Source organism: Lissotriton helveticus, chromosome 6, assembly GCF_964261635.1.
Source record: "Lissotriton helveticus chromosome 6, aLisHel1.1, whole genome shotgun sequence".
NCBI lineage: Eukaryota > Metazoa > Chordata > Amphibia > Caudata > Salamandridae > Lissotriton > Lissotriton helveticus.
The window spans coordinates 479,827,877-479,852,795 of record NC_136067.1 but is presented as its reverse complement, the minus strand read 5'-3'; positions in this window follow the sequence as shown (position 1 = coordinate 479,852,795).

The following is a 24,919-nucleotide window of genomic DNA, read 5'->3' as shown; positions in this document are numbered from 1 at the left end:
TGATGGTTGAGTAGGCGTTACCCCACACTCCGCTGAGCCAGTAGCGTTCTCATTTTTCGAAATATCTAATGACCCTACCGCACCAAAAAAAGAAAGAGTACATCATTTTATATATGTCTTACGGGTCATCAGTGAAGACAGAGATGATGGAATAAACAACAAAAGAAGTGTGGCTACTGGCTTATGTTAAACAATCAAACTAATCATATATTGCTTGACTTAGATTATATTGACTCAAGAAATTCCTTGGCGATAATCTCCGACATAAAGAACCTCGTCTGGCCCTTGAAAATAACTTTTAGTTTAGCCGGGAAAAGTAAAAAAAACCTGAGCTCCCTTAGCTTGAAATAAAGGAATCTGTTGCCGGAGATGCCATCGACGCGTGACAGTCTCTGAACAAAAATCAGGACGAACAAAGAATTGACATTCCATGGCAGATCGCTTCTTGTTGGGCCTGGCGAGATCAAATATACGTTCACGGGCAAGGAAGTTATTGAAGCAAACCAAAATAGCACGTGGATAAGGATTGTTTACAGCAGAGGATTGTTTTTTCCTATTCAGTGGATAGCGATGTGCCCTCTGAATCTCAAGGTTCCAGTCCCACTGGGTGACATGCGGAAAGGCCTCAGTGAAAAGCTGAACTATAAACAACCGGGCATCATCCCCCTCTTTATTTTCCTCTATCCCCAAGACACGAAGATTATTTCTTCTCGCACGATTTTCAAGATCTGCAAGTTTCCAAAGAATATCTTTCCGTTGCTCTTTGACCTCTGTAACTAACTCTCTCTGAGTAACAGCAGCATCCTCAAGAGCTGAGATCCTTTCTTCAGCTTCGGCGACCCTGGCAGTAGTCTTGGTGCATGTTTTAATAACCCGTCGAAGAGAATTCTGCATTTTGCGACAAAACCCCTGGGTTCTCATATTTTCTTGCTTAGTTTCTTCCCTGTGCCTCATGATAGTTTGATATATCATTGACAATGAAACCTCTTCAGGAATATCTGGCATAGTCGGAGTGGTAGCTCCACAAACATTCTGAAAATTCAAATCCGATTGTTCATTAGACTGTTCATTAGACTGATCCTTCTGGAGGTTTTGCTGAGTAGACAGGGATAATACTTTGGTACCAGAGGCTTTGCGTACTGTATCAATGCTAAAGTCTTTAGATGACGGGCTGGTGCGCCAGTCCGCAGAGTCACTATCATAATCCGACCACTGGGGCCCAAGGTGCTCGGCATCGTGCTCCCCAGATATGGAATGGTCAGAAACAGAGTAAAAGTTCTCAGTGAACTCACTGACCTCAGACCCCCTGGTATCATAGGAATGCTCAATAGGGAATTCCATTAGAATGGGTGTCTTACTAATAGCAGATTGAACTACATCTCCCAGCATGCACTGGGCTGGGGAGGTCTGATAGTCAGAGGAATTGAGGATAAGGCCTGGAGTCTTTGCTGCGGTACTACCATTAGCCAATACAGAAGGTTTAGAAAGGGGGGGAGTCTGCCGGAATAGAAAGCAGTGAAACTGGGACAGTTGTAGAGGTACTCACCCCCCCCTTTGTAGCAGTATCTGCCAAGCTTGAATTTTCTGTCTGCGCTGGTGTGTAGAAATCGCCATCGATGGTAGAGGTTTTGAGCTTTATTCCAGGCTTGTTAAACATTGCCGGTAGTGTCTGACCTCTGGTAACGATTGCGGTGGGAGTCAGCGGTAATACAGATTTATCAGAACCAGAACGGATCTTCTGAGCCGCGGTTGAGGCTGCGGCTGCGGTACTCTTCTGGTCTGTCTCCTGCTGACCCCTAGCTGTACTGCGGGATCTCACGGCAGCAGCTGAGGTTTTCGACGGTACCTTCGGCGGTTTCATTTTGCCTGACACCGACACCGACAGCGTTGTGCAGCTTGCAGAGCAATCAGGTGAATAGCCAGAGAGCAGGGAAGAAGAAAATCCCGGACCGGATAGCAAACGAGTTGACCCGCAGTTGAAACGGGACGGAGCTAGCCAAAACCACAGAAGTCTGCGTGAAGCTGCCGTTCTGATAGTGTTTATACGAGAATAAAATGCCATGAAGTCAGACCGAGTCCGTGTTTCTTGTCAAGCCGTAAAAATACGTGGTTTGTCAGGCAGAATGATACGGACAGCCAGTAGTCACGTAGGGGTCCGCTACGGCTCAGAGGAGAGAACACGCAGACTCACTCAGCCGAGCTCACGGCCACCATCTTGCCCGACACCAACCATCAAAATTAATCCAAGAACCATATCCGATCATAATCCTATTGTCGTTATTATTCCCTGCGATCGCCCTATTAATCAAATTAGATCTTGGACATTTGATAGAAAATTACTAACTGATAATTTATATCAAGAACAACTTAATTCATGGATTTTAGAGTTTTTTTCAATTAATACTGGTACTGCCTCGGTCCCTATTGTTTGGGATACATTCAAAGCCGCATTACGCGGCGAAACCAAAAGATTTGCTTCTTATCGTAGGAAGACTGAGCAACAAATTCTCAAAACCAGACTCGCAGCACTCGAACAAGCGGAATCAGATTTAATCTCCAACATTCATATGGGGGAAGATACAGCAGCCAGTACTAAATTAGTTGCTATAGCTAAATCCAACCTATTAGACTCTTTTTATAAAGATATAGCAACTAAATATTTTCAATTCCGAACTTCAATGTACGAACTGGGTGAAAACTGTGGCAAGGTTTTAGCAAAACGCTTACAACAAAAGGCAGTAGCCAATCAGATTATTAGGGTTAAAGACCGCTCTGGCATTATTCAGGACACACCTAGTGGTGTTTTAGATGTTTTTGCTGATTTCTACTCAACTCTATATGTGGAAGATACCAATATAACTTTATATCAACAAACTGCTCTAAATCAATTTTTTCAATCTATGGACACTCAAAAAGTCACTGACGTTGAGAATCAAATTCTAGCTGAACCTATTAGCTGGGAGGAAGTTCTGATCGCCATGAAATCTCTTTCTAATGGCAAAGCCTCAGGTCCAGACTTAATTAATCTAGAATTTTATAAAACTTTCTCACATCTATTTAACCATCAAATGCTAGAGGTTTTCCGTCTCGCACAGACAGGTTCAATTCCTGATTCCTGGCGACATTCTACCATTGTGCTCTTTAGAAAAAAAGGTAAGGATGAATTAAACCCAGCTTCATATCGACCAATAGCTTTAATTAACACAGATTCCAAAATTTACTCAAGGATACTCGCCCTCCGTTTAAATCAAACAATTCTTTCATTGGTCTCCATCCGTCAACACGGGTTCATTCCCGGTCGGGATACGACCGATCATATCAGGCAAGTAATATCCCTTCTAGATTGGGCAAACACTACAAACTCCCGCCTCGGGGTGATCCTGTTGGACGCCGAGTAGGCGTTTGACAGGGTCTCCTGGAGGTATTTGTGGGGTGTTTTATCCTGGAAGGGTTATACACCAGAGTTTATTGAAGCCCTACAAGCTCTGTATATATCCCCAGTTGCTAAAATTCACATTTCTGGGGCTAAATCACATTATTTCCCTATTAGCAGGGGCACCAGGCAAGGATGCCCCTGTTCTCCTCTTCTTTTTGCTTTATTTATTGATCCCTTTTTATGTTTAATAGAAAATTCCCAGACTATTACTCCTGTTATTGTTCATGGAACTAAATATAAGTCACTGGCATACGACGACGATATTATGATCTTAACAGATAATATCGCTCAATCTTTTCCTGCTTTGGAGATCTTGGCAGCTGAATTTGGCCTAATCTCAGGTTATAAATTAAATATTACAAAAACACAAATTCTACAATCTACGGCTATGCCCATTTCTCAAGTTCCCATAACCTCCGCAGCAACATATCTTGGTGTTCAAATTTCGTCTGATGTAGATCAAATCTTAGATCTGAACTACTCTACCACTATTGATTCTCTCCATAACAAATTAGAGCGACTAGATCATTTACATCTTTCGCTGTATGGACGGTCTAATATCCTTAAAATGTTTGTTCTTCCTAAATTTTTATATTTTTTTAGATCTATTCCATTATTAATCCCCTCTCTAATTTTAAAGAAAGCAGAAAGAATTTGTCAGAGATTTTTGTGGTCCTATCGCAAACCGAGGCAGGCAGCTAAGTGGACTTGTCTCCCGCAAGAACGTGGGGGATGGACAGTCCCAAATTTAACTCTGTATTATTGGGCAGCTATGATTCAACACTTTGCTATTCCTCTATTGGGGGTCACTGCCGAATTGCCGGTCCATCTCTCACCCTCAATATATTCAATATCACTGGGAGACTGGAGTACTTACTCGTATACTGGAACCGAGCTCTTTAAAAAAAACTAAATTTAAGGTATTGTGGGCATTATTCTCAGTATGGCAAAAAGTTCGTCGACACTTTCATATCCCTAAACTCACCTACTATACCTCATTTACTGCCTCTGGATTACTCCCAATGATATTTCAAGAGGGCGTGGCAAATATTTGGATAGCCCTTGGGTTAAAGGAGATCGGTGATCTGGCTGACCTAGGGCAAATAGCTTCTTTCACCTTCTTAAAAGAAAAATATTATTTGCATTCTAATCATTTTTTTAAATATCTTCAATTTAGAAGTTTTTTGGATAAAAAGCTTTCCCAAAACCCAACAATGTTTCAAAAACTTGCTATAGTTGAATCTATTAGAATGAAAACTAAAATCGGCACCTTATATCAATCTTTCCTATCCCAACTTCCTGATGATCTACATGATCAGAACAATAAATGGGCAATAAAATTTGGAGTACCTTCTATAGATTTAAAATTTCCATTGTCATTAGCTAGGTTGGTCTTGGTATCAGGTACTCTCCACTCACAAAGTTACATGGCTAGCTATGGTCAATCTTTATTATACACCTGCAAAACTTGTTAGATGGGGGGTTGTCAGTGTGGGAAAAGGGTTGTTTTGTGCAAGATGTCAATTTTCCTCTGCAGATTCTGTTCATATGTTTTATAGTTGTCCGGAGTTATCTCTTTTCTTTAATCAAATTGAAACTTTTCTTACGCAGCTCACCAAAACTTCAGTTAAAATCTCCGCTGAAATGGTTATTACTGGCTATGAATATTCTACTGCCATTGAAAAAACAAGATATTTACAAGCCTTTCTTTTTATTTCTATGGCTATGGTCAGACTCTGTATCACATCACTCTGGATAAACCCCGAACCTCCTACTTTTTTTCATTGGAAAGCCAGGATGCTCGCCTGGTATAAACTTGAGACTTTTGTCCAGCCCTTCAGAGGACAGAGAAGACGTTCAATCTTTGCTAAGAACTGGGCACCATTTGAAAAATGGGTTGCAAATTAATTAATTAATTATGTTTATTTGTCATTTTTATATAATCATCTCTTCTATGTATATATTTTGATTTATGTATGTATGTTTTGACGGTTCATCTTTCCCAACACCACGGGATAAAAGGGGAAAAAACTTAATAAATATAAATAAATAAATTTCATGGACCCTAGCCTTGTCAGCTACAAGGCTTATGTATGGGGACATACTAATATTTAAAAGGGAGGTGTTTACCTGTCAAAAAGGGTTGTTTTAATAGGTCACACTGCTGGTTTTGTACATCAGGAGTCAGGCCACAATGATAACCCTGATGTCATGTTTTCTTTTGTCACTCTAGTGACTGGGTGGTATTACAGAGATCACTGAGCAGGGTGTTACTTTGATACAGATTGGAGAGGACTACGTCTCGGATGATTATTCAGAAGTCTTCAGAGAGAAGCAGCTTCATTTATTTCATGAGGCACAGTTGTAAACAGGTTGCATTGCTCTTCCTAGCAATGTGCTGCTTGAATGAAAGATATGTGTGGAGGGTGAATCCTAGACGATTTGCCTGGTCTATCAGTTGCGGGTGAAGCCCGAGAGCCTAGTTTGAATCTGGAATTGCTTAGCGCAGTTGGTAAACAGAAGGAATCCCGTTTCTGTGGTTTAGCTTCAGGATGTTATTTTGATATGTTTTTTAAAAGTTAATTTGTGAGCCCAGCCCAAGCAAGCACAGGCAGAGACCAACTAACCAGCTAGAGTGGCTGACATGGAAAGGCTGTGACATGTCTTTCACAACTTATCTGGAGACAATATACATTGGCTAACTATCAGAAACTGTCAACAATACATTTTATTTTAGTAGGTTACTGGAACACCATTCCTAGAAAGATGCAAACTCACATTAAATTCACTCTATAATTTTAAAGAACTTGATTAATATAGGAAAGCCCAATTTTAGTGCAGAATATATGAAAAATCATAATTGCATATGGTAAGTAATTGGGTAACAAATGGTGAAGGATGTGAGTTCTTCCTAAGTAATAAATCTGCAATTGTCTTTAACTGTAAATTACGTACCCCAAGTAGTACCTGACTCACTCAAGACAGCGAGGCAAAGCAGTACAAATCCTACTCAGGGGAAGTGGTGCAGGCTATTAACTCCAATTCCACCAACACTCAATAATTCATTGTCCAGTCAGTGTATTTTCTTTTAAAAATGAAAAGTAATTTCACTACACACATTACTAAATAATAGGGGTGGGCAAAATGTTTCGTTCCACCTGCGGAATTGGCGGAATTTGGTCACTCCAGTTTATTCCTTAATGTTGAGTTCTGTCCAAATTCCACTAATTGAGGCATAGTGGAATTTTTCTCCTGCAAGGCTCAAGAGTATGGGAGATGATGAGCGTGAGTGAGATTCGTCATCCCCTTGAGCGATTTTCTAACAAGGGGGGTGGTGAGCAGTCAGATGGCTGCTGTTGAAGTTGATTTGCTGGCGCTTGCGTAGATTTTTTTTCTCAAGTGGCAGCAAAATCAATTTGAATAGCTGCGCAGGCTTGGGCAACACTTGGTGCTGTTCAGGCTGATTTTCAGTGCAGCTTGTGGTACCAGTGCTGAATTGCAAGCTTCATGTTTTCGGCCATTGGCAGAACTCCGCAGAATCTTGCAAAGGTTTTTATGTAACTCGGCGGATTAATGCGGAGTGAAAGTCTACGTGTTTCACCCACCCCTACTACATAGTACACATTTAATTACAAGTAAGTATTTCAGGTAAATTGAAAACTTTGGGTAACACCCTGAAATCAGATTACAATTGTAAGCATTCTCCCAGGAACCCTTTGCTGGTCCTACATATGAACTGCCTCAAGCCCCACTTTGAGAGCTCTGAAGTGGGCATGCTCATCACAACAGATGATGGAATGGAAGAGGAGACTGAGCCTCTCCCTAGCCTCCTGTCTGCTAAGGAGCATGATGGATCAGTGGATGGTATAAACCTCTAACCCGCCCTGACTCCTAAACAGTGTAATGACTGCTGCCAACTGTTGGGACAGTTTGCTGCTCTGTTCTCCCAGACCCCTGCTGTCACTCAGTGGTTTGTCCATGAAGTGGACACTGGGGACAGTCCTCCTGTAAAGCACAAAATGTACAGGTTGACTGACAGGGTCAAATCTAGACGAAGTCTCCAAGATGCTGGCACTAGGGGTAAATGAGCCCTCTAACATCCCTTGGTCTAGCCCATTGTTCTTGTTCCCAAAGGTTGACACCCCTAGTGCCATGCTAGGACTCCGGTTCTGTGTGGACTACGGAGGGCTCAATTTAGCCAGGAAGACTGACGTGCACCCCATCCTCAGAGCTGATGAGCTCATGGATTGTTTGGGAGCTGCCAAGTACCTCAACACTTTTGACTTAGAGTCTGGGTACTGGCAGATTGCCTTAACTGATGAGGCAAAGGAAAGGTCTGCATTCTTGACACCACAGAGGCACTACCAGCTCTGGGTGATGCCCTTTGGGTTGAAGAGTGCTCCTGCCACCTTTCAGATGTAGGTCAATCAAGTGTTGGCCGGGCTGAGGGATTTCAGTACTGCCTACCTGGATGACATTGCAGTGTTCAGTGCCACTTAGGAGTGGCACCTGCATCACCACTGAAAAGTGTTGAAGGCTCTGCATAGGGCAGGCCTCATGATCAAGGCCATAAAGTGCTAGATTGGGCAGGGATCAGTACTTGGGACACCAGGTAGGGAGGGGCCAGGTGGCTCCCCTACAGCCAAAAAATGTATACCAGTCTGACATGGGAACCCCCAAGACCCAGCCATAGGTAAGAGCTTTTTTGGCCTCACCGGGTAATACAGGCGGGTTGTAAAGGGATATTGCACCATTGTTGCCCCCTTGACATAGATGACTTCCATGAAGCAGCCCAGGAAGATGAACTGGACTGACACCTGTCAGAAAGCTTTTGATGCCCTGATTTCTGCCATATGCATGGTGCCTGTGCTCAAGAATTCCAACTTCTCACAGGAATTTGTGGTGCAGACAGGTGCTTCAGACCATGGTTTGGGGGCTGTGCTCTCACAACTAAATGAGGAGGGCCTAGACCAACCTGCAGCCTTCATTAGAAGGAGGTTACTTGCCTGGGAACAGAGGTGGAGTGCAATTGAGCATGAGACTTTTGCTGTGGTCAGGATTCTGAAGAAGCTGAGGACCTACTTGTTATAGACTCACTTTCGAGTTCAGACAAACCACAGGCTCCTTAGATGGTTGATGCAGATGAAGGGTGAGAACCCATAGTTGTTGAGGTCGTCCATTTCCCTACAGGGGATAGATTTTATGGTGGAACACCGCCCTGGTACAGAACACACCAATGCTGATGGTCTGTCCAGATTTTTCCCCCTTAGTGAAGAGAGCTCTCAAGTGGGTGGGTAGTTCTCCCCACATTTCAGCTGGAAGGGACCAGTGTTAGACCCAGCATCCTTGGAGTAGATACCCCTGTGTTTTTGCCTTTGATTCATGTGTTCTTACTGTGTGTTGGACTACCGTTTTTGCTGGTATAGATGCTTTGGACACTTTGCCACTGCTGTGTAGTGCCAAAGTGCAAATGCTCCCTCTCTAAATTGATGTTGTAGATTGATGATTACATGATTGGCATATTTGATTTACTGGTAAGTCCATAGTACAGTGCACTGTGGGTGCCAAGTGCCTGCAAATCAAATGCTGCTAGTGAGCATGCAACACTGATTGTGAAACCCATATGAGCAGCCTTTAAATGTAACTCAGACCTGCCACTGCAGTGTTTTTGCCACTTGCCATGTCGACCTGGCAAGTGCATTCACTTGCCAGGCCCCAAACCTTTCCGTTTCTTACATGTGAGTCACCCCTAAGGTAGGCCCAAAGTACCCTTGTGGGCAGGGTACAAGGTAGGTAAAAGGTAGGACAAATCCTGGTGCGTGACATGGCATTATACTGAAATACTTCCACTTTTGTTTCGTGGGAGCTCATTTATAACATCTTATAAATGTAACTTCCCATTGGAACAAGATAGGAAAGCTAAGTTTAGTATGCCTGAACTCAGAATCTAGAAATGCTTCTTTTAGTGAGGATGTTTACAAATTGTGTTTGAAAATACCACTTTTAGAAAGTAGGTATTTTCTTGCTTAGCCATTCAGTGTGCCTCTGCTAGGGTTGTGTATTGACGGTCTGGCTTTGTAGTGACAGGGGGTTGGAATGTGCATTATGTTCAGACAGCCTTTTGGGGGAGTGAGGTGTGTCCTGGCTTTCCAGGATGAGTCATGGCTAGGCTGAATAGACCTGGACTGCATTCAGAGTAGGGTGAGGGGATTTCTTTCACAGCTGCATGGGCCTGGTCTGCCTTGGATAATGCTGTCTCTACCTCCTGCCGGACAGCTGCACCAGAGTGGACAGAACTGTTTGTTGCCAGGCAAGAAGCTTCTCTGCCACCAGAGAACAAATGAATTTGTGTTATAAAAATTGGGGCCCAGACCCCTAAACTTTAGAGTACTTATGTAACTCAAGAGAAACCTCTGCCAAGGAGAAGAGCTAGGAAAAGCTGAAGGAGAAGTACTGCCCCTTTGCTGTGTTTTCTGCCAAGGAGAGGACTGTCTGTGTATCCTGCTTGTAAAGTGCCTCCAAGGGCTTGAAGTGGAGCTTGCCCCCTGTTCAAGAGGTCTCAGGGACAGCAAAGGCCTCACCATCATTCTGGGCACCGTCTCTGGAACCGCTGGTTTCATTTGCCGCAGAAGAAAGGAACAGCTGACTCTGTCACTGAGTCCGTCGTAGGTATCACATCGTAAAGGCACCGCAGAAGGCCCCATTGCACTTTGCACCATATCCTTGGTCTAACTGACGCAGTCTTGATGATCGTCACCGAGCTGTTGCTTGCACCACGTCCTGTGGGCATCGCAATCTGCAATGCCTGGATGTCACCAACACTGTCGCTGCACGACCCGAACATCGACCTGATCCGTCGCCTGTACTTGAACATGCCAACACTGTATCCAGCACCTCCTTTCCCTGCACCGTAAGCCTGGGTCTCACCAACGCCGTTTGGATGACCGTCACTCAGCCACTGCCTGCACAGCGTCGTGAGGGCATCTCCCCCCGCGCCGATTCCATTTTGCAACACAACCGCAACAGTTGCCCCTAGCCGACTCGTAGCAAACTGCAACGAGAAAGGTACTGTTCACGAGTCTGTCAACACTTTAGCTAGCCCGGACCACTGCGGTCAGCTGGAATTGTTAGCCCCGGATGGGGCAACCGATTCGAAAGAACTGTTGTGTGGATATTTCCACAAGTTTAAGGTTTTTTTGCAAACTGCATATTTTTCAGGACTGTATTTTGGATTTTTGTTGTTTTTGGTCTTGTTTGGTTTAGATAAAGATTTACTTATTTTTCGAAACTGATGTGGTGTCCATTTGTAGTGTTTTCACTATATTACTGTATGTGTGCACAAATGCTTTACACACTGCCTCTGAGATAAGCTTGTCTGTTTGTGCCAAGCTACCAAGGGGGTGGGCATGGTTTATTGTAGAAGTCTACCCCCCTTACCCAGACTAGGAAGAAGGGTCCTTACTTGGACGAAGGTGAAAACCATTGCCAACTAGAGACCCCCATTTCTAACAGGCACCCACTAGTAACAGGGTTGTTGGGTATGGCAGGAGAAGCCCTAAGGCCCCGGCAGTTCCAACTGGTTCACCTGGACGCCTACATCCAAGTATGTGTAACTTGATACATTTCCAAGGAGTACCTCAAATTTTTTTATAAAAAAGTAATCCCTTATTCTTATGTTTCATAAAAAACAATAATTTCTCTGTATGAATAATGATAAAGTGCCTGAAGGCTCTGTTGGAGAACTATCTGGGTTTGATTTAGTATGTAACAAGTTTTCCCCACATTATATGGGAAACACTTATAAGGTTACATCTAATGAACATAACAAAAATAGAGATAACTATAAGCACTTTTAAAAAAAATTCAAAACATACACAGGCTATAAGTTATATAAAACATTGCACAACATGTTTAATTCTAAGATATAAGCATATCATACCTAAGCATGATAGCTAACCATATTGCAAATAAGAGATTATATTGCAAATATATAAATATATTTGTGGAAAATCCCCCAAAAATACATGAAACTGCTCACGGTTTTGATGCTGTGAAACATTCAAGTAGGCAATACCTCTACAAGAAAGAATCCAAAAGTATTATCCCAAAAATTAAAAAATCCCAAAGATATGATAACATGAAATCCATTGATACTGTCCAAAATTCAAAAAACTATTTAAAATGAAAATGTTGTGTAAATAGAAATGTTTACCAGTCACAAACACATAAGTGCTTAAATAAGCACTCCAAATATGTTCTACAGTAAAATTAATAGTAACTGCAAAAATGGAATTTTCATTTCACGTTGCTGAAAGTAAACCTAGTCGGCCAATTTAATTCACATTCACATAACCTAGTCCATTGAAAGGGAAATTTGCAGCCCCATCCCTCAACATCCGCTGGGCAATGACTTAAAAATAAGACTTTTCTGAGGCAGAGTTATGAGTTGACGCACTCTGCTAAAGCACCTGTACAGCCCAGTTACCCCAGAGACCCTTGCAACGTTCCTGGGTTGGGCAGCCATCACCAGTGATGGGGGCAAAACATTTCAGCTTAGGACCCTCCCGCAACCCACTACCCAGGTGAAGCAGCTCATCGAAGGTGATTTGACAGCAGTGCGGTTCCGGGAGCAGGACACCAACAGTGCCACTGTGAGGAGAGTGAGGAGAGAGCTGCCATTGGAGGTCTGGGCTCACTCCTCATTTTATGTAGCGGTTTTGGTCTTACTGGGTGTGGTGATTGGGGGACCAGGTACACAGAGCATAATAGTGGAGTGGAGTTGAGGTAAAGTAGACGATGCCTCCTGGGCCAAGTGCTGATCACTGGTGGGGGCCAGGAGAGCTGAGTGTGTAGACTCAGATTAGCTCTCTCCCATCACAGCTGTTTTCATCAGTGCCAAGGGCCTGAGCCTCACACCAAGCTTGCATGGAGAAGACCAGAAGCCTTGGCCACGCCACCATGGCCAACAAACCAGGACATTGGGCATATGACTCATCCGTCCATGGTGAGCGGAGGATCAATGGCTGCCCACCAAGCCCCATACGGGCCCCTGTACCACATCATCCTCATCTTACTTAGGGGCAAAGATGGCATCAACAAGTGAGTAGGCAGGTTCTCATTCCCTCTTCCCCCTCTCAACCATTCCCTCTCCTCGTGGGGGGCTGCAGCAACCTCTAAGCCCGTATAGGGTGCCTGTGCATTAACCCACACTGTCTACTGGGTGTACCCCTGTGAGGAGTGCAGAGAAAACAGAGTGGCCAAGAGCTGCCAGTACAGAGACCCAAACTGGGGTAACACTGCAGTCTACCGTCAGGCCACTAGATCATGAACTAGCCCCTCCCCATCTGTTGAGTTTTGCTCCCGTTCACACTGTGTTCGAGATTGAACGTCCTCTTTTGCCAGCCCAGCTGACCACAAAGCCCTGACTCAGGGGGCCCAAGATTCTCCCCATTATCCCCTTGACACCAACTAGTTTGCTCTTGGAACTCTCCATTCTGAGGCACAAGTCAGCGACTCTCCCATAAGCAATGGAAGTGGGGGCCCGGTGAAGAAGATCTCAGTTATTGGAGCCACCATCTCCACTATGGTTGAGAAAATGAGGGAACTCATGGAGGAGATCTACTCTCTTTGCCTTGATGGCAACACCTTCCACTTCTGTCTGGACACCCTTGTAATCCAGGTGGACCAACTTGAAATGTAATGCATCACTCTGCCAGACTGGGGTAGGGAGTAAGACCTCCTGATGCAAAAAGTCATGGATCTGAAAGACAGATCATGACAGAATAATATTTGTATTCTCCGGGTTATGGAGGGGGAGGCAGAGGGAATGTAATGGCCTTCCTATGCTCTTACTTGCCTAAATTACTGTTGCTTCTCTTCACAGAGCCTTTGAAATTCCACAGGGTGCACAGGTTTAAGTCTCACTCCATGGCTATGAACCAACCAACATGCCTGATCGTTGCTTGCCTTCTCCGACACAAACAGCCCAAAGCCATTCTAAAAGTGTCAAGTTATATGTTCCATGACCAGGCAGAATTCATCATGTCACATTGCTCATGCTGACTTTTAGCACCTAGAGCTTGTTCACACTGTGAAATCAGTGAGATCAGCACCAAGCAGTGTGCCAGCGATTTTCTACTCAAGTGGCACCTTTCTCCACACGAATGGACACAACCTGCTGTGGTAAACTGCATTGAGAAATCTCACCGGGATGCAAATCTTCTGGTGTACAGAAATCACTCAAGGGGATGCAAATTCTCACCCGCTTTTGCCAACTTACCTATACTCAATCATGCAGCAGTTGGTGAAGTTGGAATGCAGAGTATGCCAAACATCACAAACCCCACGAACGGAGCGGAATTATTCATCCACCCCTATTGCACACGCCTGCTCATGGGGAGCAATTGGAATCTGGCTCTGGACCCACTATTGGATCACACAGGCTGGCTTAAGCCTCAGACAGGACCAAACAGAGCTGTCCTGAGGGATTTGGCATTGCATCATGCCCGGATAGATGTGGGGCACCTGCAGCACTCTTTAGAAAAGGAATTCCCTTTCCTCCTCCACCCACATGGCACCCAATCCCGTTTTGGCTATTGTTGCTTGAATATGAATCTACCTTAAAAAAAACTAAAGACAAAAGGCGTTGGCAAAACAGGACGTTAGTTTAATTAAACGTTTCAGCCGGGAGTACAATTACAGAAGCAGGACTGAGGACTGTTTCAAAGTACACTATTTCTTTTTATTGCCTCCGAAAATTAATTCCAGTTGTCTATTTGATTTCGACAGGTGAGTGGATTTGCTAGCAGGGAGTGTCTCCAGAAGTATATCTCAAAAGGCCCTTAGGGTATTGTATTTTTCTAAGGTCCAGTGCATCTTCTATAGTCAATAACAGTAGGGGGGGGTTTGGATGTAGCCGATAGTGTAAAAGTCTTAATCAGTTAAGAAGTCTCTTCTCATTTGGGTCTCAAACTGCATTGAAGTAGAGGATTGTTTCCTCCCATCTCTTGTTTTGACCCAGTTTATGACTAGGGGTGGATGGAACTTGCATTGTTTCATGTCTGTGAGCTCCACGGAGTTCCCAAAAATCTCGGTGAGACTGCGTGGAGTTCCCTGGAGTGATGTAGTTGCAGTACATTGCGTAGCTTGCACTGATTTTGAGTTATGTGCTGTAAAATCAGCATGAAGTACATCACAAGGCACGCCAGAGGGTGCTGCTTTTTTTGACTTCTCGAATTTATTATCTACTTGAGCCACTGCTTTCACATCATGCGTGTCAGTTTTCTGAGCAGGAGAGACCTGCTGTGTGCTGTATTGAGAAATCTTACCAGGAGATAGTCTAGGGCTTGCTAGCTCACGCTTGCCAATTTACTGTTGGCAAGCAGCATGTGAAGAAAAACTCTGCCACACTGTGGTCGGCAGAGCTTTTCCGAAACTCTGCGTAAAGTGGGCAAAACTCTGCAAATTCCATCCGGGGATCGGAGTTTACTGCCCCCTCCTATTCATGACTTGTCTGCATTTGTCTACCTTTGGAAGCAATAGGCAGTAGAATTTGATTGCCTGTAACTCTTGCAAGAGATTCTTACTGTCTGTGTTCCTTCACGTAGCTAGAAAGGATTATTACTTTAATGTTGGCAAGTCAACATGAAGTCAGTCTTTGTTGGACTTGGATGCCCTGCACAGTGGCCCATTTTTTGCATTCTAAACTAGGGGCGCAGAACTCACAAAGTTTCCCTCTGCGGATTTCCGTGAAGTTACATGAAACCTCAGCGAGTTTCCATGGACTGCCACGAATAGCCAGAATTAAGCATGCCATGCTGCTCATGCTGATTTTATGCACTGGGAGCTCGTTCCGAGCTGAAAAACAGTGAAAAAAGCACAACATGGTGCGCCAGAGGGCACAGCTTCTCGGTTCGATTTTGCTGCTGCTCAAGTAGATTTTCTACTCGCACTGCAGATTTCTGACTGCAAACGTCGCAACCACACATGTTGGAGAAATCTTGTTGGTTTGCAACTGAAAATCGTGCTAATTGACGCCAAATCTCGATCACTCTCACCAATTTACCATTGATGAGCCACGTGTGATAAAAAAACTCCACCATATGGTGGAATTTGCCCAGAACTCCGCTTTATGCATGCCAGAAGCCTGCCAGCTCTTCCAGCAGGTGGAATTTATCACTGTGCCCTAGTTGTGATTTCAGAAGTGGGCAGTGATGTTTGGCCATGTTGCCCAGACCCTTTTCCATGATGATTGCTGCCTGTCGCTGACCCTCCTGCATGCAGGCCTATGGGGCTCCGATTGCCGGCCGGACGGGGCAGTCCACACTCAACTCACCCTTACCCACCTTACGCTAGACTTAGGTGAGGTTTTCCCTCTATGGTTGCATTTCTTAGTGGGACTGCTCACATCTCAGGTCTCAAGCTGCCAACGGTGAGATCGCTGTTGGCAGTCTTCAACTTTAGGTTAACTGGACCTTCGCACAGTTGAAGCCTTCACCATAGCATCCTCTGACCGCTATTGTTTCTGAATCATGACTTGTGGGCACAACCTGCCAGTTTCCATGGAGATCAGGCCATGAAAGCACCAGCTCAATTCGAAGCTCACTGGAACGCCCCTGGCTTCCATTGGCACTAGACTTCGCCTCCCAATTCTCTCTAAACAAAAGAATACAATAGCAAACGGTTTTGCACTCCTGTTTCACATTACAACTGATAAAAAGTCGCAGAAAACCTTCTTTATCTCGGAACCCTCAGCAGCAACTATGGTTAAGGAAGTCCTTGCATACAGCCAATTGGAAGAGATTCATATTTCAGTATTTGTTATTTTGGTCAAACATTTAGAATTTCACAGAAATAATGAATTAGGAATGAAGGAATCCTGAGCCATTTTATTGTTGCGCTTTATCATGGTGGTGGTCTGGTCCAAATGTTGTGTGTCATTTTTTGAATTTAATAATTCTTGTGTGAAACCTAAACAAAACCATATTTTCATTCCTTCTGCAGCCTTGTTCCAAGATATAAATTGTCCTAAAACCGATAGCACAATTACTTAGAATTGCTGTCTGTATATTTTTAACAGCTAATGTTCCCTAATTTAGAATAGCCTGGTGCCTCCTTATATTTTTTCCAAATCATAATTAAAAACTGTTCAGCTTCCTACCCTTAACAGTATTCGTTGGAAAGAAAGACCTCAATAAAAACATGAGGGCAATCGGTTCTTCTTTAAGCACTTGCCTTTCCGTTTTCTGACAAAACATAAATTCCACTTATGCTTCTAGACATGAATGAATTAATAAATCCTCCTAGCCAATATAAAATGGCGCGTGTCACAAGATAATGTAAGTTTTCATTTCAATTCAGTGCAAACACTGCGAAGAAGCACAATCCGTATCAGGAAAGAAGCAGGTCTGCATAAACAGGATTTAGATTAAATTAAATCAGCCTGTGTTAATATTCCTGTTGTGGAAATGATATCGCACTACTTAATAGCTGTCAGGGATGTCCCTGGGGTCAACAAAAATATATTTGATGCCACGCTTACGGGATCATTCTACCGTTTTCTATTTTCTACAAATGACACAAGATAGTCCTTAGGGTCAACAGAAGCCTATTCAGTGTCATGCCGAGAGGCTCATTTACTATTTGCCTAGTCCCAAAACATTATGCGCTTTCGAAATGAGTCAGGCAGTCAAGGTGGAGTAATTATGGAAAGGATTTGCATGAGTTATAGAATAAATGCATTATGAACAATAAAAGGCAATCTTTTTCTGGTGCATCTGGTTTTAGTTGTGTGCGCAGGGGAATATAGTTTACCTATATGCTGATACTGTTAAATGAACCATGTAGAATTCCTTGTGGATTTTCAAAATAAGATACAAAGAATTTTTCACTACAACATCAAAGACTGGCGTACACCATACATAAGTTTGTTGAATAGACTTTGATGTATTCATGAAACTAGAGTGCTTGGAATATTCGCAGGCTAAAGAATGATAGGAATGGAGACAAAGATCAACAGGCTCCATAGGCACAATTGGAGCGAATTCACTTTCTCAGATGGGTCTTTTTTAGCCTCGTAGAATAATAACAAATGTCCCAAATACATAGCAATAATCCTTAAAAAGGGGACTACTCACAAAAGTAAATTTGTGCATGAGTAAATCTACATGTTTTAAGTTAACTTTACTGCTTTTGTTTGTTCACCATTTATGAGTATATTATTTCTAATCAGAGTAGACTGACATGTCCCACTGCCTGAAATAGGAGTGGAGTTTGCATTTTGCACACATTTATGGCAGTTTGGAGTAAAGCAACGCAGCAAGGCACCTCGCTGGGCTGCCCTACGCCAAAGTGAAAGGGCAGGAATGCACCGTATGCAGGCAATGTGGTGCATTCCTGTTCTTTCTGCCTGCGCTGGTGCCGTTGGGCAGCCTATTGCCAGAGTAGGCACCCTTGCACCATGGTGCAAAGGTGCTTCCGTTGGATGCAGGATAGTTTTAGTGCAGGAAGGGGCACCTTCCTGCACAAAAAGAATCCTACAAGGCGTTTTCCTATTGCAGCACACATGAAAAGAGAAATGAACGAGGAGAAATAAACATATTTCTCCTTGTTATGCCTCACTGTGGGAGGCATATGGATTTGGTGCTTCCCCAGGCTTACATAACTTTGAAAATCTGGGGCAGCATCAACATCTATGGTTGTTACATGGGAAAACCTACTCCAACACCCATGGAAGGCCTCCTGGAGGCAGAGCCAGTCTGGGAACATAGATCAGCTCTGGCAATTAAGTCAGACTGGCTGTGGGGGCAGAGGGGGGGGAGAGCAGAAGAGAACACTGCAGTTGCTTTTGTTACAGGTGGCCGATATTATAGCTATGCTGCAAAACTGGCCCCGATAACACAAACTGGCTCCCAGGGTCCAAAAGAGGCCCCTACTCTTGCGGCCAAGCAGGGAAACTCCCGGTGCATGCCACGGGCAGTCTGCTGAGTCACCATACTTGTGATGTATGAGGCCACTCATAGCCACACTTGGTGACTTTTTGTGGTTTCATAAATATTTATGAGAGTCTTGCTTCACTCATGTACCACTTTACGTGGTGCAAAAGTGATGCAGGGTTCTCATAAATAAGCCCCTTAGAGCAGACCTCTGCAATCAGGAGGGAGATTTCCCTATGGCAAAGCACAGGCATATTAATGAAAATGTATTGAATATTAAAAAAATATATATATTGAAAGTTTATTGTTAAAAATGTTGTATATGTATTATTTGAAATGTAAAATATTGTAACAATGCTAAATTACATTTTTAGGAAATGTAAGTATAATATACTACATTACATTTTTTAAAGATTTTTTATAAAAATGTGAACATTTTCTATTTTGTTGTGTTTATATTTAAACTTATAAAGTGCATTATGCATGCAGGTGTAAAAGCGCTGCCAACGGAAAAGATAGTTGCCACATAGAAGACACTTATGGGAGGGGGAATAACTATCTGTTCAGTTGCTATGGAACGCCACGTGGGAAAGTAATCTGGCAGTGTAGACCATCAGAGTGTTCCACATTTGCAGTCTGTACTGAAAAGGGGCAGCCTCCTCATCTTTTCTTCTGAAAACCTAGGAATGATCACTTTCCTCAGAGAAGTGGATCTCAGCTGTCTCTTAAGAGAGTACCAGGAAAATACTTACCTCAGGGGTAGTGGCCCTTGATGGTGCAGTCCCTGATGAACCATACAGAGATCTTTAGAGGTCACATGTTTTAATTTCTCTACCACTGATAACATGTTCTTAGATATTGAGACGATAATATGGGTGTCATCTGCATATGACAGGACTCGGAAGACAAATGACCGCACCAGATTTGCAAGCGGGCCACATAGAGTTTAAACAAAGGGGGGGCTGAGCAAGATCCATGAGGTGCTCCAAAGGGGAGCAGAAAGGATTTTACCCTGAATTCACTGTAGCTGACAGTCTGGATTCTATTTTTTTTAGAAAGGAACCCAACAAAGCCTGTCAGCACTGGATCAGTGCCAGGCGTTGGCTCAATCACTTCAGTGTGTGAATTACACAGTCTGCCTTTGTGCTAAGGTGTTTTAGGTGGGTAGCTGGTTTGGCTCTCTCTGAGAGCCAGACCCAAAGGTAGTTTTAGGCTGTTGTTGGCCCAATTTGATGTTTTCCTAATTACCAGTGGGCTGCCTTTTATGTGGATATTTTCCAAACACAACTATCTTGGTTTTGCTCTGGTTGACTTGCATATGGTTTTCCTGGTTGTAGCTGTGGAGTGCATTGAGGGCTCTTTGGTGGCCCACCTTAGTATTATCAGCTATTGCTGTATCATCAACATGTAGTAAGATGGGGAGCCTTACCTTACCCAGCCTTGGGCAGACTAAGCTGGTTCCTTGCAGGGCGGCTTCCAGGCCTGCAGTGTAAAGATTAAAAAGTAGGGGGACCAAACACAGCCCTGATTGAGCCCGTTATTTGTGGCGACTCTTGAGGTTACAGTGATAAGGTTTGTTTTTACCTGAACCCATGTTCCCTAATATAAGGATATAATAACCTTAAGGAGCTTGGGCAGGATACCCCCAGGCGGTCAATTTATAGTCTACCACGGTCCACTTTACCAAATGAGGTTCTGTAGTCTATAACACAGCAGAATAAGGGCTGGTGCTTTCCCTTGACCACTTTCTTGGAAAGATATGCCAGTGCAATGATGTTATCCATAGTTGTACTGTGTGGCCTAAATCTGACTGAAAAAATGGAAAGATTAATTTTTCTTTTACCCATGACTCCAGCTCCTTCGATATGATTCAGGCATAAGCCTTGGCTTCTAGACCAAGCAGGGCTACAAGCCTATAGTTTGCTGGATTAGATTGGTTAACTTTTTTATGAATAGGGAATAGAATGGATCCTCTTCAGGACTATAACATCATTGCTGTCATAAAAACATGGTTAATAAGTGGGGTCAAGATCAAAGCGAAAAGTGTCTGAGCTTATTTAAATGCTAGGTAGGGATCTAGTATGGCTCTGGTGGAGAACCACCTTTACAACGCGGTTGTTACATTGCGGTATGTTTACATCGCTGGCATTACAACGTTTGTCATGACGACAACTTGCGTTGGATGGCGCTCTAAGCTAAGGAATAGTATGATTTACTATTCCAAGACCTTCCCTACTGTTACATAGGCTGGATTTGGAATAGTAAATCACACTATTCCTAAGTCCAGTGCCCTCCAGCGCAAGTCGTTGTAACAACTTGCATTGTAGCGAACGCAATGTAAAATACTGCATTGTGAATGTATGAGTTGTAACGTCATACATTTGATCTGGTGCTCTGTCCCTCCTCATTTTAATAATGTTCTTGAATATTTCACCATCAGTGATTAAAACACCTTGGGTGGTGACTCGGGCTGCTTCCAGGCAGTTAATTTCAATGGACCCCTTGTCTGGTGAGTCTATTGTGTACAGATAATTAAAGTTCCTTTTCCAGTCATTTTCGGCTACCTCGTTCTCCTTTGCCGTTTCATGATTGTCATGCTGGTTAACAAACCTCCACAGACTGTATCAGTTCTTTTCTTTCAGCAAGAAAACACTTTAAGCAATTCCCCTCCCATTTATTTCCCTTTGCACTCCCATGCCTTCTTTTTATATGCTGCCCTCAGAGTGACTATGGAGTGCCTGTCAAATGATTTGCCACCTTTTTTCTTGACCTCCAGTTACATTTTTATGGAACGTTTGCACTGAATTAAGCCCTTTGGATAACGAGGCACCTGAGGTGTAATTTTTAAACTCATTCTCTGGGTCATGCGTTAAACCTTCCCCAAATTCTGTTGTAGTTTTGCAATGAGGACTTCCTAGCCACTTTCTACTGAGATTTGGGTGGCTGACTATGGACTGTTTTTTCTCTTTTCTACACACTCCGTCAGGTTATCTCCAAGGCTGACTGACCATTTGATTGTTTGGAGAAGCTCATACAGCTCTTCTCCCATGGGTCCACCTATCACTTGGATCTGCTGTACGCTCTGCTATTTGTAAGGTAGCGCGCAGTGGCTTGTGATCCCTTTCACCTTCATCATCAACTTCGAAGTCCCTCAGTCTGTCTGCCAACTTTTCACAGCCTAAAATATAGTCAATTGTGGATGCTTTCTTAAAAGTTGGTTTAGAGCACCATGAAGGAGAGTGTATTTCTTTTAATGAGTGTGTTGAGCGTAGCTTCTGGTTTTGGAGGAAGGTGAGGAAGGGTTCGGGCCCTACCTGTGTGCCTCTGCATTTCTGTTATCTTATCCAGGCCCCTCATGTTGAAATCTCCAACTATAATTACCTGGGGGGTTTGTATTTAACCTCTTTCGTGCATCAGACGGCTGACGTCACGGTGGGCGTGTGTGTCGGACGGCTGGGGGCCGTCCGATTTGCACACGCATAGAATTTGCCTGCACGGCAGGGAAATGTGCTCCGCATCAAAGGGGTTACTTAGTATATCTTACAGTGTTCCTATTAGATCTTCATAGTACATAATGCTCCAGCACACTAATTATGAATACATTCCAATACTTCAACAGTGTTAACGATTTTTTAAGTTGATGAAAACAGCAATTCAGTGGAGTAGTTTGCAGTTGATTCTTTATTTCTTTATTTTTCTTCAGATAAAAACTGTAGCAGTAGCCCAAGGGTTTTGTCCTTCACGGACTTCTTCAGGGCTACAAATAACACACATACATATATAACAATTACTAAACATACTTTATACATGGATTTACACTATTTACAAATAAAAAAGAGTTTTACAAGTAATTCATGAGTTATGACACATCATTTCGAGCATCATTTTCGAATATCATATTGACTATAATGTATACATTATTTACAAGGCATTCTGTAATGCAACATAATATCCTTAAAAGAAGAACATTTCTGTTTCACTCCACTGTTTTCTGCTTTATCATGTTCATTATAATTCACACTACCAAGCGTGTTAATCAAGGAAAGGAGGATTTAGAACCTTTTAAAGTCTAGTGGGCTAACAACAGATATAACCTTAAAACAGAACCCCAGTTGGTACAACTTAAATCAGAAAGTTAGCGTTTCTTACCAGAAAAAATAATGATTTTTAGTCTTTAGCTGGTGTTTTATGTCTCTCCCCAATGGCATCCAATCTTGATTTCAGATTGTCTAATGTTTCGAGACAGCAATCAATTTTTAGCCAAACAGTCCCTATTTAATTAATTTAGACACTATCCAGACAAAAAGTCACAGTGCATACCTTACAAGTTCTTTGTCTTTTGTATCTCTTTTTTATATTCAGGGAAGCTGTCCTGTATCCAATATTCAGTCATATATTGAAATCCCTGATAGTATTTATAAAAGAAAGAATAGGATATCTTATAATATTGTGGCAATATCCCTAAAAGATTATTTTACCAATGTCCACACACACATGTGCTTTTTACTTTGATCTGTTTTACACTCCATGATATTTGCGTTACTATTATTATAGCCCAACCCTCTGATCTTTATAAAGAGACTAAGGGCAGCTCTCTATTGATTACAATCATTGTTTGTCCTTCCTTATGTCCGTGTTTCAATGTCAGGGAAGCATCTCTAAACCTTATTTAAATCCCCACTGTTTGGACTGAGATTAATATCAATTCAGAAACATTTACATCATGATGTCACTGTGTCCTGGCAACGTCATATTGTTCTGTCTATATTTCTATTAGCCAAACGTTTTAGCTGCCAATATATACATGTGAGACTCAATATCTAGTTAATCAAAGTTTACAACGGTTTATTTGACTTCCAATATTAAAGAAACCCATATTAAAGAGAGAGAGTATATAGCCCAAGTTAAGGAAAAAAAAACTCGCATCTCGCTGACACTTACTTCGAGAATAAAATTGGGCCGGCTTCGTAGCGTGGCGTCCTCCATGGTCTAGAGAACAAAATGCTCAAAACCACCATTTAAAAAGCCCCACAATTAATTGCACATGTGAATCACCTGGATAATAACCACCGGTCATAGACACCTAATCACATTTTGCCAGCGCCATTTTGAAATGTCTAAATATATTATCCCAACTGGTATATTGTATATAGTATAGACATATCACATGTAATACAATGTATTCGTAGTTTGCATCAAATGGGAAAAAAAATGTGTCAATCCTGTGCAGAACCGATCGCTATGCTTCATAAATATTTACTGTGTCTTATTTGATTTATTTTATTCAATTTCAGTTTTTAATACCCTACATTTATAGTAACCATATTGTCCCAATTCAAAAAATTACACTTCAGAAGTACAGGACCCAAAGCTTAATATCTATAATGTCCCTCGCGCTGTCAGTCTTTAAAGAAACCGCTCCAGTGGTCGCGCCATCTTGGAACGGTAAACAGATTCGTTTTAAGCTAACGATTGTAACGTTGTAATATACACAACACAATTCCTAGTTATAAATAGACATTTCTTTAAGTCGATAATAACACCATATTAAGACCCGAAGACAATTCCTATATATTGTTATACTTCTTGTTCTTATATTGTTTAAATAATGTACCAACTGACGATCTCGTCTGTAACACAATCTTCAAAGAGCCACTCATATTATATTGTTTTTAAATAATGTGCAACCTAGCGATCACGTCTGTAACCAATAATACACCTCACGCTTTCATTTTTTGAAGAGCCACTCCTATTAGGTAGCGCCATTTTGAAACGTGAAATACCACCGTTTTGAACTAGTGATGGCGACGTTATAAAATATTATGATCATTCCGACCATCAAATAGTGTTCAACGCTAAATAACACCAAATTTTAGTGTTAGGATAGTTATCCATTTGTTCTATATGAATTTATTGACACAAATTGTATATCAAGGTGAGAGTCACATGACTACTTATGTGTTAAGTGAACACACAATGGGGCATATTATCAAGGGTGGCGATAGGGAATTTTCACCGCTAAGCGGAGATAATTCTATCGCCCTATTAGCAAGCTGTCGCTAACAGCAGTTAGCGACAGCTTTTAGGTGATAGCGAGCGGTTTGGGGCCCGCCTTGCATGTTAGCGATGTTTATCGCTAATGACATGCAAAGTGGGCGTACCCAAACTGTTAGCGACTGAAAACAGTCGCTAACATCGATATCGCCTATTAGCAAGGCAGGCGTAGCGATGGAAATATTAGCGCGAATATCTCCAAATACTAACACCTGCCCAGACCAGTTCTTAGCCATGTTATCCAATGGGAGGTGGATAACATGGCTAAGAGCATTTAGTTGTTAATGCGTGAATATCGCTGTATTCTCAGCGATATTCATGCATTTCTGCCCTATCGCTGGAAAATCTATCGCTTTGGAGATAAACGTTGCTAATAGCACGTTAGCTCAGCGATAAATTCCGGCGATGCTCAGCGATAAAAAAATCGTCGCTAAGCCTATTTAGCGATAAATGTCGCTACTTGTTGGTAATATGCCCCAATGTTTTTTCAAATTAT